This window comes from Solanum lycopersicum, chromosome 5 (genome assembly GCF_036512215.1).
Source record: "Solanum lycopersicum chromosome 5, SLM_r2.1".
Lineage (NCBI taxonomy): Eukaryota > Viridiplantae > Streptophyta > Magnoliopsida > Solanales > Solanaceae > Solanum > Solanum lycopersicum.
The window spans coordinates 14,619,327-14,637,545 of NC_090804.1; positions in this window are offsets into that span (position 1 = coordinate 14,619,327).

Sequence of the window (18,219 nt, forward strand, 5' to 3'; positions counted from 1 at the left end):
GGACTCGGGATTACCGATACATTTCTTAAGCATAGATACATGGAACAACGGATTAACCGAAGCCAATTCACTAGTTAACTCCATCTAATATTCAACCTTACAAACGCTGTGCAAAATTTCATAGGGACTCACATAACGAGGACTCAACTTCCCTTTTTTCCAAAACCACCACCCCTTTCATAGGTGAAATTTTTAGTTACAGCTTATCACCTTCTTCAAACTCTAATTCTCTTCTCCAATTGTTGGCATAAGACTTTTAGAAGCTACAGTCTATTTTAAAGTTATACCTTATCATATGAATTCTATTCAAAGTATTATAACTCAATTTGGGACCTGAGAGTGAAGACTTACCCACTTCAAACCATTAAATTGGAGACCTATATATTCTACACTACAAGGCTTCAAATTGAGCCATAGATATATTCTAATGATAACTATTATTTGAGGAAAAATAAACCCCAGGCAAGTGTTTATCACCATTTCACTTGAAGTCAATTATACAAGCTCTAGATGTATCCTCAAGAGTTTGAAAAGTACATTATGCTGGACCATCCATTTTGTAATGGAAAGCAGTCCTTAGGTTTACTCTTGTACTCAACCTTTTTTGAAACAACCTTTAAAACATAGATGTGAATTGTGCACACCTATCCGATATGACGAATAACAGAATACCATGGAGACATACAATCTCATCTATGAAGATCCTTGCATAATCCTTTGCCGACTAACTGGACTTGATTGGAATAAAATGAGTAGATTTTGTAAAACTATTCATAACCACCCATACGGAGTCATGTTGCTTTTGTGTGTGAGGATAACCTACTATGAAATCCATATTTATATCTTCCAACTTCCAAGAGGGATTTTGGATTTCTTGAAGTAAACCACCCGACTTTTGGTATTTGGCTTTCACTTGTTGGCAATTTGGACATTTTGCAACAAATTGTGCTATGTTCCTTTTCAAGCATTTGAACCAAAAACATCTCTAAGGTCATGATAAACCTTTGTAGAACCCAAATTAATTGATTAATGGGAACCATGAGCTTCCTTAATAATCTGGTTTCTCAATTCATCGAAATTGGGTACACACAACTTTCCTTGATACCTCAACCACACCATTCTCGCAAGGAGAATGACTCATTAATCTTAAGTGAATCCTTCAACTCCATTAATGGTAGATCAAGGTGTTGCTTAGACTTCACCTCAACCACCAAAGATTATTCGGAGTTATGATGGACCATAAAACCACCATGTGGAGAATCTTCCAATCTAACACCCAATCTTGCAAACATATTAACATCTATCACTAGGTTTTTCTTGATTCCATCTATTTGAGACACACTACCCATGGTCATATGACTTAGAGCATCCGCAACCAATTCACCTTGCTGGGATGGTAGAGAACACGCATGTCGTAATCTTTTAACAATTCCAACCACCTTCTTTGTCTAAGATAAAAATCCTTTTAATTAAACAGATATTGAAGACTCTTGTGGCCGGTATGAACAACAATATCGACACTATAAAAATAATGCCTCCATATTTTAAAGGCAAATTCCACGTCCTCTAATTCAAGATCATAATTTGGATAATTGTTGTCATGCACCATAAGTTGTTTACAAACATAAGTCACTACTTTCCTATGTTACATAAGGACAGCCCCTAAGCCCACTCAGAATGCATTATAATATACAACGAAGCCCTTGGTACCCTGCAGTAAATTCAACAACAAAGCGGAGGTAAGCCACTCTTTCGAGATTTGGAAGTATCCTTCACATGCCTCCGATCACTCAAATTTCACTTTTTCGCATTAATGTAGCCAAAGGAGATGCAATGGACGCACAACCATTTACAAACTTCCTATTGTATCCCGTTAGATCCAAAAAGCTTTTAATGTCGGTTGGTGTCAATCATCTAGGACAATTCTTTACCACTTTGGTTTTGTTTTTATCAACCTCAACTCTCTCACTATAGATGATATGACCAAGAATTTCCAACGACCACAACCAAAACTCACATTTTCTATACGTGGAAAATAGTTGATTTTTCTTAAGCACTTGTAACACCATTCTTAAATGGTATATGAGTTCAGCTTTATTTTTCGAATATACCTAGATGTCGTCAAAGAAAAAAAAATGAATATATGTAACTTAGAAACACTTTGTTCATAAGATCCATAAATGTCGCTGAGTCATTCTTGAGAGCAAACGACATTACTAAGAACACATAGTGACTATATATAGTTCAGAATGCCGTTATTGAGATATCCTCACCTCTCTCCCTATGTTGGTGATACCCCGATCTCAAGTCAATCATACACAAGTAGCTCGCCCCTTGAAGTTTATCAAACAAGTTCTTAATCAAAGGGAGAGGAAACCTGTTCTTAATAGTGACTTTATTGAGTTTGCAATAATCAATGCACAATCTAAGGAACCATCCTTCTTTTTCACAAACAAAACCTGAGCATCCTATGGATAAACACTAGATCTAATGAAGTGTTTGTCTAATAAGTCCTTGATTTGAGCCTTTATTTATTTCAATTCGGACAAAGCCAACCCATGTGGAGGAATTTAAATGGGATTAGATTCTGATAACAGGTTATTACAAAAATAAATTTCCAATTCGTGAAGAATTACGGGAAGATCATTAACAAAGACCTTCAAAAACTCTCTTACTATGATGACTAACTCAATGAGAGGAATTTCGAAGTCTAAATCTTTGACTTTTACAATGTGGCATAAACACCCTTTTGAGATCATTTTACAAGACGTAAGAAAAGAGAAGATACCACCTCTAGGAATAGAATTTTTCCCCTTCCATTGTAAAATGGGTTCATTTGGAAAATTGAACTTAAACAATTGTTGTTATACATTCAATGGAAGCAAAACGATCATTCAACCAATACATACAAAAAATGACATCAAACTTGTTGATATCAAGTTATACTAATTCAACATGAGTAACTGTATTGTTAAACATTATAGTACAGTTTCTATATACTCTCTTTCCAAGTAATGACTCAACTACCAGGGTAGTTACCATGAAAGGTTCATTCAGGATATCGAATAAAATGTTAAACTTTCTATATACCAAGGGAGTAACAAAATAAAATGTAGCAACAATATAAAATAATGCATAAACATCATTAGAGAAGACTTGTAACATAATGTTCACCATATTGGGAGAACTCTCTTGTTCAACCCTACAACGAAGAGCATTAAAGCGGTTCTTCGTTTGAGCATCCACATTAGAACCACAATCTTGAGGTAACAAACTTCCTTTGCCTTTTGCGCTTTAAATTTGGACAATCCATAACTCTGTGGCCACTATTGCCACACCCAAAGAAATTGTCCTTCTCAACAAGGCAATCACCATAATCTTTGTTGCCACACTCTCTACAAGTTGTCTTATTTCTTGGTGAGCTACTACCTCTTCCCTTTTGAGATATAGGGTTAGACACCCTACCATCACGAAACTTGGGAAATTTAGTAGTAAATTTTCATCAAAGCCTCTTCTTAAACCTAGGCTTGTCTTAAATTTGAAGCCTACCCTTAGAGGAGCCACTTTCATAAGACTTGACCCTCTTTGCCTTTCTACTCTTTTTGCTGAACTAAGTTTCTTCCACTTGTTGAGCATAATCTATGAGATAAGAGATATTCATATTATCATTAAAAATAGCCAAATGAACTTCTTCCACCAAATTATTGGACACCCCCATAAGAAAATGACTCATATCATCCTTTGTGTTTGATACCAAGGATGGAGCACACTTGGAAAATTTAGTGAATTTGAAGGAATAGTCAAGTAAAATTATACCTCCTTGACGAAGGTTAATGAATTCTTCAACCTAAACATACCTTATCTCTTTAGGATAAAACTGATCAAGAAAGCCTATTGAAGATTTTCCAAGTCACCAGACTACCCCTTAGTGCCGTTCTATCCCTTCATTACACGTACCAAGTTTGGGACTTATCTTTGAGTTTATAAGACACCAACTCGTCCTTCTAAATTGAGGTCACATCCATATCATAGAGTTATCGATATCATTGAGAGAATCTTGAGGGTCCTCATCCGACTTCGACCCAAAGAACAAAGGTGGGTTCATTCTAGTAAAGTCTCACAAATTAGAGGCCATTGAGTTAGCATGTTGAGGCACTCGATGAATAACCTCCCTATTCATTTTGTCCATGATATCTTGAACTTGAGAAGTGATAAAATTCTTGGGAGGTTATGGATTGGGATAAACCTAGAAAGGCTGCCTTATATCTCTATCAATCATCGGCGGAGGAACATCTGGAACTTGATAGCCCATAGTTACTTTTTCAAGTGGAGGCACTTGGTTGTCTTGTGAGGCACTTGGTTGTCATGAGCTCCCACATTTTCCATATATTCCTTAGCCCTTTTAGGAGTTGCTTCAACTTTTCATACCTATAACAACGATAAAATGTTTAGATTAAAACACATAGTAACACTCTAGTGGCAGGACATAGGAAACCAATAAGAAGAGAGTTTCTAAGCATCATATATCCTCTCATTCATAAGTGTGGAGTTCTTCACAATTATGAATAAAAATCTACATAGACATGGTTCAATGAGACATCATTTCTAGGGATATTCAACCTCATGCTCTGATACGAAAATTTGTCATATCCGGGAAGAACCCTCTAGACGCAACTGACATCGTCGTCCTCGAAGAGGACTAATACTAGCATGTTAGCATTCATCATTACATTCATAGGTTAAAAATTTGAAAAATTTAAAACTTCTCATCTATACTACTTCTTGAGGTTTACTTAGACTTCTCGCTTACACATAATATATTTATATCGAGTATGCATAGACCCTTCGTATAAAAAAAATACATAGTCTTCTATTTTTACGTATAATATATATAAGATGCATAACATAGTCTTAAAACGGATGTTTCATATTAAACCGTCTAAAAAAGAGTATAAAAATTAGGCATAGCCCATACATCAATACTAAAGCCACATATTGGCCATATAATCATAACACTCAAATGAAAGAGAATGAACAAAGTGTGTTTATGCATAATAACCATCCAATCCTAGAAAGTGGCATTGTCCTCGAAGTGGTGAGGACCTACTAGTCTAAGAGAATGAGGATCCAACTCTTCTTTAAATGTCGCATGAATCATTCAACAAACAAAACCCATAATGTTGGGGAAAATGGAGAAACAAGGTTAGCAGATCACTTGTACTAAGTATAGGACCATATGCACACACAATATATGAATCATGCTTTAAAATGGTCAATTTGTAATGATATGCCAAATAACTATAAAATACCACCTTTATGCGTGATTAAGAATCATATGGATCAATCACCACATAATCCTCAATACAATATCGTATTTAACGCAGGACAACCAATAAAAGTCAACTCAATGTATGTATAGAAAACAAACGTCTACATCACATTATTACCACAAGGCATATATAAGAACTTCATAATATTTCAACACATACTAGACCCTGACCCATAACCCCTCATCAAGTCTAAAAGTGCAATGACCAAGGAAAGCACCATAACATCAATTAATCAAGTAAACTAAGATAAAGGGCCATAAGTAATGTCTAACATCACATAACATAACACCAAGAGTAACCACCATCATAATTTAGAAATACATACCAATAAAATTATCATAAATGAAACTAACATCTTATAGAGTCAATAACACGTAAAGTTAATATATACATAACATATACATTATAGAACATATGAACAACCTCCTAAGGGTTCCCTTAAAGCAAAGTAGTGCAAGACATAGTAGAGTACCATACCCCTACCTAGAATAAGTGAAAACTCTTAATTCACCATAGTTAGTGTTGACTTAACAGACATAAACCACATAAGCCAATGTAGAATCCGGTTTCATAGAACCCTACACCAAAAGAAGGTGGACTACTTACCAAGGTAGTACCAAAACATGAATATAGCATCTATATGGATCAACTAACTAGTATTCCTAGGGGGGGAACACTGTTTAAGAACTAGGACATATAGTTGGGACCCTTTTTATGCCACATGTATTACATTATCCAATCTCATGTACATTAGTGATCCTACCTTCCCTATATGGCAAGGGATACTCCTCACTACTAGTTCACTCGGTACTAAGTTAGCGTCCCTTTAGAAATGTCTTTTATTTATAATCATATCTTAGATTACGTCATAAGTTCTACCGCATGTATAGTCATAGTCAAAGCTCAATAGGAATTCAATGATAACACCTTTCATTAAAAAACTCATAAGAGATATTAGCACATTAACATCACTCTATTATGGTAAGTCACATAGATACTTCATCACCAACCTAATATCGTTACATCTTAACCATATTCTCACAATCACATAATCAAGAAATTTCAATTCAATATCATACCAAACCTAATCAATCTTATTACAAGGTATACTTCAATATCACTTCATTAATAAACATAAGTAATCCTAATTGAACTAAAGGTTTGAGATTACAAGACTTACCTCAATCTCCTTCACTTGCCATCATCAAGGCTTTACCATAAACCATACAATTCAACCCAACAAGGTGTGTAATAATTTCATACAAAAGAAAATAACACAATAATGAAGTAAATTGAATTACTACACAAAAAATCATCACTAGTATTTTCCCCTACGGTTAGAGATTTAGGTAAAATCCATGATCTACTTCACAACCTACGTTAATTAATCAAGAAATAGCATAATTGAATTCCAATAAATCAAAAAAATTCATAATTATTTAAATAAATATAACAAACCACTAAGAACATTCAATTTCATAATAGAATCAAATCTACTTGAAACTCTTCTTTTTGAAACCATTTTTGAAAGGACCCTTTGGGGAAAAGAATCCTAAATATGAAAGGAATCTCATACCTTGTTAATTGATGAATATTTATGGAGAGAACACCCTCTATTTCATTGCTTATATCTTGGCATAGCCTACAATGGAGTTCTTCCATTTGAGAGAGAGAAAGAAGATAGAAGGAAGAGCACTTGGATTTTTGAAATTATGAGAGTTGGCTTTAAATAATTATGATAGGGTCTTCATATAGGTAATTGAGTAACTTAATCATACCTCCCTTAACCCAAAACTAATAAACTAAACACATTAATTATTTTAACTAACCTAAAATGTGGTAGCAAAACAATGACCAAAACCACAAGACCCAGACCTACGGGTCGTAGGTCCATCGACGGCCAAGGCTCCCTCCGTGCTGCACATCCTTAGTTTTTGTCAGATACTTGCCCCTTCAATTGGCCTATGCTTCGTTAGTTGGCAACGTTCGATGGCACTGTATTTTGACAGCCTTTAGCCAAGTAAGAAGGGTCCTCATCAAAGAACCTTTGGTTTATTCTTAAGAAGTTGTATCCCGATGTTTCTACTTTTAAACAAATCTACTACATTTTTAAACACCTTTTCAACAAATTTCATCTTGTCAAACAAACTAAGGCTCACTATCACCTCTTGAACTAGTTTTCGAACGTCATGGACGTTTTGATTCTAAGACATCCTAAATGACTTATATACCTTATAATTGACTTTACAACAGTTTTTAAAATTTTAAAATCCCATGTTACGCTCTATATTAGGATTTAGACTTTTGAATATTACAATAACATAGGGGTGACCACATCTGGAGATTTTCTTTCTCTCCCCTAGAGTGGAGAGCGTAAAACTAGTTTCTCTTTGGAGAATTAGAACTAGGACCACTTGCTTGAGATTAACAACAACCCTTATCTTTAATCCTTACATTAGTAAAATTATTAACCTTATGTACATTCATTCCTCAACCAAATAAATTTCCCGTTCCCACCAAGAACTCATCTCTAGTCTTCTTACCACACTTTGTATAAGTAGGTTTATCACCCCGTGAATTTCTACTTCATGCCTTTTGAGACTTAGGGTTACAAATCCTATCCCTTTTAGCCTTAGGTAAATTGTAAGAGATTTTGTCGGAAACCATATTATCGAACCTAGACTTTTCATGAATATAAGGCCTACTGTTGGAAATACCTTCTTTATAAGACTTGGTCCTTTTAAACTCCGAGTTCTCTCTCTTGATCCTAGTCGCCTCAACTTGTTGATCATGAACCATCATACGAGATATATCCATATTGTCATGTAGCATCGCCAAACAATACTCTTCAACTAAGTAATCAGATGCTCCCATCATTGAGCGACTCATCTCATCCCTACAATTAGATAGCATGGAGGGAGAATATTTTTAATGTTTTGTTAAATTCAAGAACTACTCTTGCACATTCATACCTCCATGATGATAGTTGATGAATTCTTCAACTTTTGCCTCCCAGTTCTCCGTTGAAAGAACTTATCAAGGAAATCCCTTCTAAACACCTCCCAAGCAATAGGAAACGCTCTCAAGGCCCTATTGTTTCTCAATTGGGTGTCCATATTTTATCAACATAAATGATTTCATCATTCACTTACGACCCATAGAACATAGGAGGCTTCATCCTAATGAAGCCCCTCAAGCAGGAAGCCTTGGTACTAGAATTTTGTTGAGTACGGGGTCCAACCTCAGTATTTGCTTCAGCCGCCATGGCTTGAGCTTGAGTGGATACCGCTGGAGCTTTGTTAGTCATAGCTTGAGACAAAGTCACAAATTTCAAACGTATGTTTTCATGCGTCATAGGTGGACTAATGACCAGAGCATGGTCTTGTAAAGGAACTTGATAGCCTTGTGGATGGACTTGGTTCTCTAGGGAAGGAACTGCCGCATTACCCAAATCTTCCTCCATTCTTCTTGCAGCCGTCCTTCTAGTATTCATCTCCTATATCTACAAGAAAATTATTAGAAGAAAAGGGACACATAGAGTTACCACTTATAAGGCATGACTTTCAAGATTACTAGTAAGTGAGATTTCCTAAGCATCACATAGACTCTCATTCATAAGTGTGACGCGCTTCACACCCATGAACAAGACTCTTTGTCGAGGTAGATTAGTGAGACATACACCCTATGTTTATTTCAATATCATGCTCTGATACAAAGTTAGACATGACCGCGGAGTACCCCATAGATCTAATTGGTTATCCTCGGAGGGGATTAAGACTAGCCTCTTAGCATTCATTATAACCTTTCATAGATAAATTGCGGAAAAATTAAAACTTTTATATATTGAGGTTTACATAGACCTCTCACATACTACATATGTAGTTTACTTAGACTCCTCGCGTAGAAAGCTTACATAGTCTTCTTTTTTAGACAATACCTATAACACATAAGAACTTAGTCTAATATACCCTCTAACATTAAACCATCTAATTTGAGTAGAACATTCAGGAATATCCCTTAATAAAAATTAATAGTTGCCTCATAGGGATTACAACAATATCTTTAACAATACGAGAGAAAAGAGTGTATTTAGACTATTGCGAATCCAACTAGGATAGATTTAAGGCACTATCCTTGAATATTGAGGATTTCCAAATCAACATGGGAAAGATATCCAATTCTTTATGCACGTTGTCCTTGATACCTCAACAACCGGAACCTAAATTGTTTTGGGAAAAGGAAAATAATATGGGTTAGTACATCCACTTTTATTAGGCATGGAAACATATGCACATATAACATGTAAATCTAACATAAAAGGACATTTAGATCAAAATCATGATAAATCACTTTTAGAAGCTTTAATGCACAACTAGCCACTAGGAACAACAAAACTCAATACAAATTCCATATCAAAAATACGATCAATATCATGATAATGTCAATTCAACATGAATACCATCAACGTAAGGTCATATCATATGAATATTAGCATATAAAGATCATATAACCAAAGAAACGCCAACATCATAACAAAGAATGTAGAAGAGTTGATATAAATATATCATACAAGAACCTTACTCAAAACCCCATCCCATGCTGACAAGTGCATTGTCTATATAAAGACCAATAGTCCCACACAGTCAAGAAAACAAGCAAAGAGATCATAAATAATGCACAAATTCACATAACATAGCATCATGAGTAGTCATTATTGATATACCGTGGTTTCACGGTATAATTAATATTTTTTCCTTAAGTTTAATGTGTCCAAAAGCCTTTTTTGTGCTAATTTTGATATAAGTTTCTCTTTGTTTTGTAGGAAATCTGCCCAGAGCTGAAAGCGGTGATTTTGAGCGAAAAATGCAGAAGAGACCACCTACGGAGCTTATGACGGTCCGCCGTGCCTGTGACGGTCCGTAGGTGGCAGCGTAGTGCAGCTGCTGAAGGAAGATGCGGAAGTCTGACCAAGTGTGGGATTACGAAGCTTGTGACGGTCCGTAATGGCTATGACGGTTCGTCCTGAAGGTTCGTCGTGAAGTATCAGAGAAGTGATCCCAGTAACCAGATTCCAAGAGTTGAAGTATTTTGAAAAGAAGACCCTCGACGGATCGTTGTGCCTATGACGGTCCGTAACACTTGCCGTCAAGGGGAATGAAGAAAGAAGCAGAAGAAATTGCACCAAGTATGGGACGACATAGTCCATGATGGTCCGTCGCGACAACGACGGTCCGTCGCGTGGTCCGTCAACCCAGCCGCGTTTTGCCAGATTTCTAGTAATTAGAATCCTTGTGTAATTAGGTTTTTATTTTTTATAAATAGTTCGAAAAACTTCATTTTGAGGTTAAACTCTAGGAGATTAGACATCATATTATTAGACTTTGTGTATTAGTGTTTGATTTTTTTGAGATTCTTACAAGTGATTTTTGTTGATTAATCAAGCAAATTTTCGGACTTTATTCTTTCTCATTAAAGTAAGTACATGAATTCTTATTTAACATATTTGAATATTGTGTTTATGGCCAGAGTAACTAAACTCCATAAATAGGGTTGTGGGAACCATAGCAAATAATGAGATAAACCCTAGCTAAAATAACAATTCTAGAATAGTGACTTGCATGTATTAATAATTCTTACGCTTAGAAGTCTTTTTAACGGATGATCAACGTTAGAATTTGCCTTAATGCTACTTGCCGGACCAAGGAGGTAGATAATAGGAAAAGAATTATTAACATAGATTTAGTGAATACTATCTAATAGGCTAGTATTGATTGGTACGAGGTAATACCTTAGTCAACTATCGAATACGATGCTTAATATGAGGTAAAGATAAGGGTTAGGAAAGCAACACACGTAGCCGGACCATGGTGCGGAGTGAGATATTCTAGATGCCGGACCAAGGATTTAGAAATACATAACTTATCACTTTGCATGCAAGATACTAGGAAAGATATGTTATAGTTAGAATTATCAAGTTATGAACCTTTGGGGAACACGTAAACCCTAGTTACTTAGATTAATTGATTAAAACCCAAAATTAAAAGCCGTTAAGTGTCTCTTTCAAGTTCGTTGTTTATTTTCACTTATTTAAAGATAGAACCCCCCTTTTTATGTTTTTACTTTCTAAGGAAGTCATCAACCGAACAATAGTAATAACAAGTTGAAGTTAAGTCTAGACTATTTTCCTCGTGGGAACGATCCCAACCTCACTAGTTGGGTTATTTACTCTACGCGACCGCTTTACTTCTCATTTTAGAAGTAAGTTTTAGCGTATCAATTATCATATATCGCCATAGTGACTAGCAACATGTTCATAAGTAAAACTAATATCATATAGGATTATAAACATGCAAAGCCAACATATACATATCATTTAAGTCATATGAATATAAGAACATCCTCCTATAACTTCCCTCAAGGACATCTAGTTCAATTCATAGGTAGAGTCTCATACTTCTATCTATACTTAGAAGAACCCCTTTAAGTCATCCTAATTAGAGTTCATTGTATTACATTCATTTTATTTCGAGAACAATTGCCTCTACCTATATAGAAAATGTGAGAAAAACATGGAATATGCTGTCATGAAATCCTACACCGAAAGAAGGTGGTCTTTACCTAGCAAGGTAGGACTAAATCATTAACATAGCTTGCTAGGTGGATCCAGTAGCTTGTATTCCTATGGGGCTAACATAGTTCAAGAACTACAAGACATACTAGAGACAATATTTATGAACAATAACATTGTAATATCTAACTAATGAGTACCAATGTTAACCTAACTTACACCATTGGGAAGGGACACCTCTCATAACTAGTTCACTCGGTGCTAAGCTAATGTCATTTTTCGAAATGTCTTTAAGTCATTCTTAATCATCACAACTTAATATAGGTCATAGGAAACTAAACCATTGTATATTCAAAGTCATTAGTTCATAGGTATTTTATGAGAATTTCCTTTCATTGCAACCTTCTATTTATGTGATTAACACACCATCATCATCATAGCATAGAAAGGCATATAAGTAATTCGTAATAAACCTTATATCATCATACCTTAATCATAATGTAACTATTCATACAATTATGAAATTTCAATTACATTCATCATTATATCACCTACCTAATCTAATCACATCAAATGCCTCAAGTAAACATCATAATAAAGTATAAACCATCACAATTGAAATAAGGATTCAAGATCACAAAGTTTTACCAATTCACCTTCAAAAGACTTCTTCAACATCTTACTCCAATTCATTATAATTATCGGATAACTCACTCAAAATCATCATAATATAATGAATTGAACAATAACATAACCAATCCTAACAACCCCAAATAATCTTCAACTCCAATTCATAACTAGGGTTAGGGTATAGGATCCAATTCATCACAAACTAAGGCAATGATCAAGAACTACTACAATTATACTTTTAAAAAATCATATTCTATCATTAATAATAAAAAAATAAAATAACAGTTCAATTTGAAAGATCAATTTAAGAATAAGAAGGAAACCGATGTTTTTGACATCTTTTGTAATCAATTTGAAGGAGCCTCTTGGGAAAGAGATCTCAAGAGTTAAGATTTCCCATAAAGTAATAATCCTTTAAGATGGATGTAGAGTAATTCGAATTCTTGAAGACCTAATTCCCTTGTACCTTGTCTTCAATAATGTTCTTTGGGTAAATAGAAAGAAAGTAGAGAGAAGGTACACAGATTTTAGTTTGGGAATTGTAGGGTGTTGGTTTGTTTAATTAGGTTAAGGTGTTATAAGTACCTTAACTAAAAAAATTACACACACCGAACCCTTAATTAAATAACTAACCGGCTAACTAATTCATTTCTTCAAGTTAAAATTTGGAAGTAAATAACATATCCAACCTACGAGAACTTGCCCTATGGTCCGTAGGTCCGTTGATGTCACCGTACTGCAAGGCGTCAATTGGGTTAGAGACTAAAATTTTGGGTATTTTGGAAAATCGTTAAATGTTCAACTACGGATCCATCAATGGCTCGTTGATCAAATTATGGCCCGTCGTTTGGCTCGTAAGTGTGCCCTGTCAAGAGACAATGTTTTGGGTCAATTGGAAGGGTCCTCCCAAGGACCCTTAGGGTGGTTATCGGGAGTTGTACCCAAACGTTTAGACGCTAAACATACTCTAATTACATTTTAACACCTTTTTACTAATTTCTATTAATTTCCAACTCTTAAAACCACATGAATCATTCCATGGCACACTAGTGTACATTTCACAATTCGGAGTCATGGACGTTTCTTGACGTTTTGACTCTAACACTTCCTAATTTTATCAAATATCATATTTTATGTGTTAAAACAGCTGTCTAATTCATAGATCTTCACGTGAGGCTCTTGATAAGGTCTTCGACTTCCGGAGTGTTACATTATCCCCCGTTAGGAACATTCGTCCTCGAAAAACAATAAAATCTTTTTTATACTCAAAACTAGCAGCCCAACCAACCACAACATATAACAACATGATTTACACATAGCAACTCAAATAACAATTTATCACATATAAGAGATCAACATCACAACACGAGGAACTACTTTCTTTATATCAACATGAGCTAAACATTATCATCAAGTCATTTATTCCAAAACTTCATACAAACATATTAACATGTTCAATACTATTTCATGAAGGCAACAACAGAGAAAACACAAGTGGGTGCAATTTAAGCAAAAGAGCATTTTCAAATAAAAACTCATTAACTATGCATCCTTTTATCATAATTATATACATTTAAGTAAAACAAGTCATATTCAAATTTATTCATTATTTTTAATAGGATTATTACTAACCTCAAATTTTTCTCGAATTTTGAGGAAAAACATAAGGATATTGAGACTTCATGTCGGCCTCAGTCTGTGGCAGGCTATTCGTATAGGAGAACTCAATCAATGGTAGGTGATTGACCTAAGTCTCTTTGTAATCATTCAAAAAAGATCTCTTCTATTGGTTGAATAGTATGCTCCGCTTGACATCTGTCTTGGGATAAAAAGCGATGCTAAGCTTTACTTGAGTACCCAACCATTTTCTAAAAGACCTCCAAAAATGAAAAGTTAATTGAGCACCTCCATCCGATATAATAGACAAAGGAATCCCATGAAGAATCACAATATCATCAATATATACCCTTGCATGATCCTCCAATGTATAAGTAAAGTTAATGGCGATGAAGTGAGAGGATTTTGTCAATCTATCCACTATAACCCAAATTGAGTCATTTTGATTCTGGGTTCGACGCAATCCAATAAAAAAGTCCATATTAAATTCTTTCCACTTCCAAGTAGGAAAACCCATTTCTTGGATTAAATCACAAGGATTTAGAAGCTCGGTTTTTATTTGTTGGCAATTTTGAAACTCAGATACAAACTCCATTATGTCCCATTTCAAACCATCCCACAAATGTACCTCTATAAGGTCACGGTACATTTTTTGTATCACTCAGATAAATAGAATATTGGGAGCCATGAGATTCTTCCGAAAAACTTTCCCCTCAAATCATCAACATCCGGTACACATAATATACCTTACACACAATATACCTTTGTACCTAAGAACAACATCCTGGAGAATGACTCATTAAAGTTTCTAAGTACCGATTTCTTCAAATCTATCAATATTGGGTAAAGATGTAGCTTAGACTTCACTTCAATCAATAGTGATGACTCAGGGTTATTATGGTCACCCGAAAGTACCCCCTAGAAGTTAAGAGGAACCCTCGGTTCGTGAATAGGCGTACTTTAACCTTTGAGGTCTTCTACAATAATTATATCTATCGTTCATTATATAAGAATTTAAAAGTTGTGCGAAATTAACACTTTTCAAGACATTTAATAAGAAAAATTTAAATATTCCATAAATACTTTGAGAAATATCATCGCCACAAGACAAACATGAGACACAAAATAATATCTTAGGGACACGTCCCTTTACATCAAAAGAGAAATACATATAAGTCCTAATAATAAAACTAGGAAATAGACTATGTCCTCAAATATGTTACGACATACATAATGTTAAGAGAGTAGATTTCCCATGCTTCACCTTCAAATCTTCCAAAAAGCCTTCAACCAATAATTATAGATTATACAAAAGTATGGGGTTAGTATAAAGCAATGCACTAAGTATGTCAGATGCAAAAACATGCAAAAAGGGATATTTTAGTAAAATAAGATTTCACGCAAAATAAGTAAAATATTCAAGAATATAAAAGAAAAACATCATAAGAATAATAATTTAATAGTAAGAGAAGAATTTCCATAACATTAGACCCAATGAAAACTTTATAGTAAACTTTCTACACTTTACATTAAGATCAAGTTGAAAATCATAGTGAATTTTAAGATTTCAAGGTGGTGAAGTTCGAAAGTATTGCCAATGAGTTATAAGCATCATGTCCATCAGAGATTCCCTTCAAAGGTCATCCTAAGACTCACTAAGGTAAGACATGAAGAGAGTACTAATATACCTCCTTCAATACACACAAAAGCGAACCTCAAGACTTCCTCCCTATACGACATACTCACGTCGGGATAACAATCACACCCTCAGTGTCAATACAATAGAAGAACACCCAACAACACACCAAGATTTCCCTTTCTGAATGCCTACTTTGTGTAATGAGTACACAGCGTCCCATACTACCACCTACCTTAAGATTAACATTATTTTAGAAGACTTGGCACCAAGATTCCCCTTTCGAAAGGTCCTACCTAGTGCAATGGATAGATATGGTCTCAATTTCACCACCTAATCTAAGTAGTATGTTCTATCATGAGACTTAGTTCATTAAATTCAAATAAGACAAACCAAGACTCCCATTTCAGATTGCCTACCTATTGCAATGGATAAATAGTGTCCCAGTTGACTACCTACCCTATGTAAAACATTCATTTAGAAGACTTAGCACATTCGTTTCTTTGTTGGATTAGCATAACAAACATAGACCATAAGAGATAGACATGGAATCCCGACATTAACCCCTATCGGATAAGGGATCCTCACTAGCCTAGAGTAAGGTCATTCTTGTTAGCTTTACATTGCTTTCCCAATAGTAACACTTATGCCGACGCATAGTTAAGGATAAGGAGATTGCTACTAAGTAACTCATTCTCTGCTAACGAGGCGTACTCATCTCTAGAGGTACATTGGAATACACCATCTCAACTCACGAAGTGTAACCACCTCTTCTTCATATCCTCTCGGTGCTAGAAATTTCCCCCATGAGTTCTAAACACTTTAAACTATAGGTTAAGGATAACAAGCGAACACCAAATGTCAACTCACGAAGGGCATTCATGCTCCGACATATGTTAGAATGATCTTACGATGTAGTAATAGTGCTACTAGACACTTCATCTCAACTCAAGAAGAGTGTTCACCCCAAAACACCTTACTTACTCAACTTAGCTTCATGCATTCATTTAAGTAAGTGTGTGAAATTGTGATCACATGTTGCATATAAGAATCAATTCAGTCACATTAGTTTCTATACATGTTTTAGATCTACATTCATCAATTGACACACTTTTCATGCTGCACAAAAATCATATACTTCAGTTAGGCATAATCTAAGCAAAACATGCATTTTTACTTCACAAAACACAACACAAGACTTCTATTTATTTTCACTTAATTTCACATAATAGGAATTCAAAGACACACTCACAAAACATTCTAAGTAATATAAAATAAATCAAATATACGCCGCCACCAAGAAGGTGGACCATACCACTATAGAGCAATTCATCATAAGAATTACACGATATAAGCAACTCATAATATAATACATCCATCACAAACTATATCATATTTATAGATATTCAAACATCGTATGTACCTTCGGGCAGTAGCTAAGCAAAAATAACAACATAAGAAAACCAAAATTCATACCCTATATAAACATTCTTATTTAACCCATTTCTTACCAAAAGTTTGAAATATTCATATACATGAGTTCATTAGGTTTTTAAATTAAACTCATCAATTCATACTAGAATAAGAACATTTAAATCATTAGAAAACTTTTACAGGAAGACCCATGTTGAAAATCAAAAATAGAAGAAAATAGAGTTTGAAAACCTTTTTTTGAAACCTTTTGGAAATGACTCCTTGAATAGAAGAGGGTTGAAGAATGGATATGATAGCTCATATGCAAGAAAAAACACTGATTTTTTAATAATAACATGTCCCAACCATCTTTCCATGTTCTTTTTTACTTCTAACTTCCAAAGATATTTGAGAGAGAATTCTAAGGGATAGCGCTTTTGGGTTAAAGGAAATGAAGTCTAAAATTAGGTCTTAGGGTTTGAAATACATTAATATATATGAATAAAACTAAAATGTCCAAGTTACTTAGAACACTTGAGGTGAATTTACCGAATTTACCAAATACCCCAAGTCGAGGAAGCCACTTTACAACTTTTTTGGCAGGCAACCTCCTCGACCCTCAAATGATGGGACATTTTTCAACAAACGACCTGTCGAAGGGGTATCTTTGGTTGGTAATTAAACTCCCAAACTTGTAGTATTTCATTCCCTAAACGACGGACCAGGTCCAAGAGCCGTCGACTGGATGTCGATTAGCTCTTCGATGGGCACTGTTTTGGGAAGTTTTGTCTATGTGTTGGGGTCCTCTTCTAGGGACCCTCGTGGGTACTAAAATGAGTGTTACCAGAATTTTAAACCCCTAAACATAGTCTTATAGTCCTTAGGAACATCCCACATCAAATTTGGTTAAAAGGAACACCAAAAACTCTCTCAAACACATCAAGACACACAAATTCTATCTAAGGCACACCTTTTGAACGTCATGGATGTTCTTAGACGTTTGACCTCAAAACGTAAACAAACTT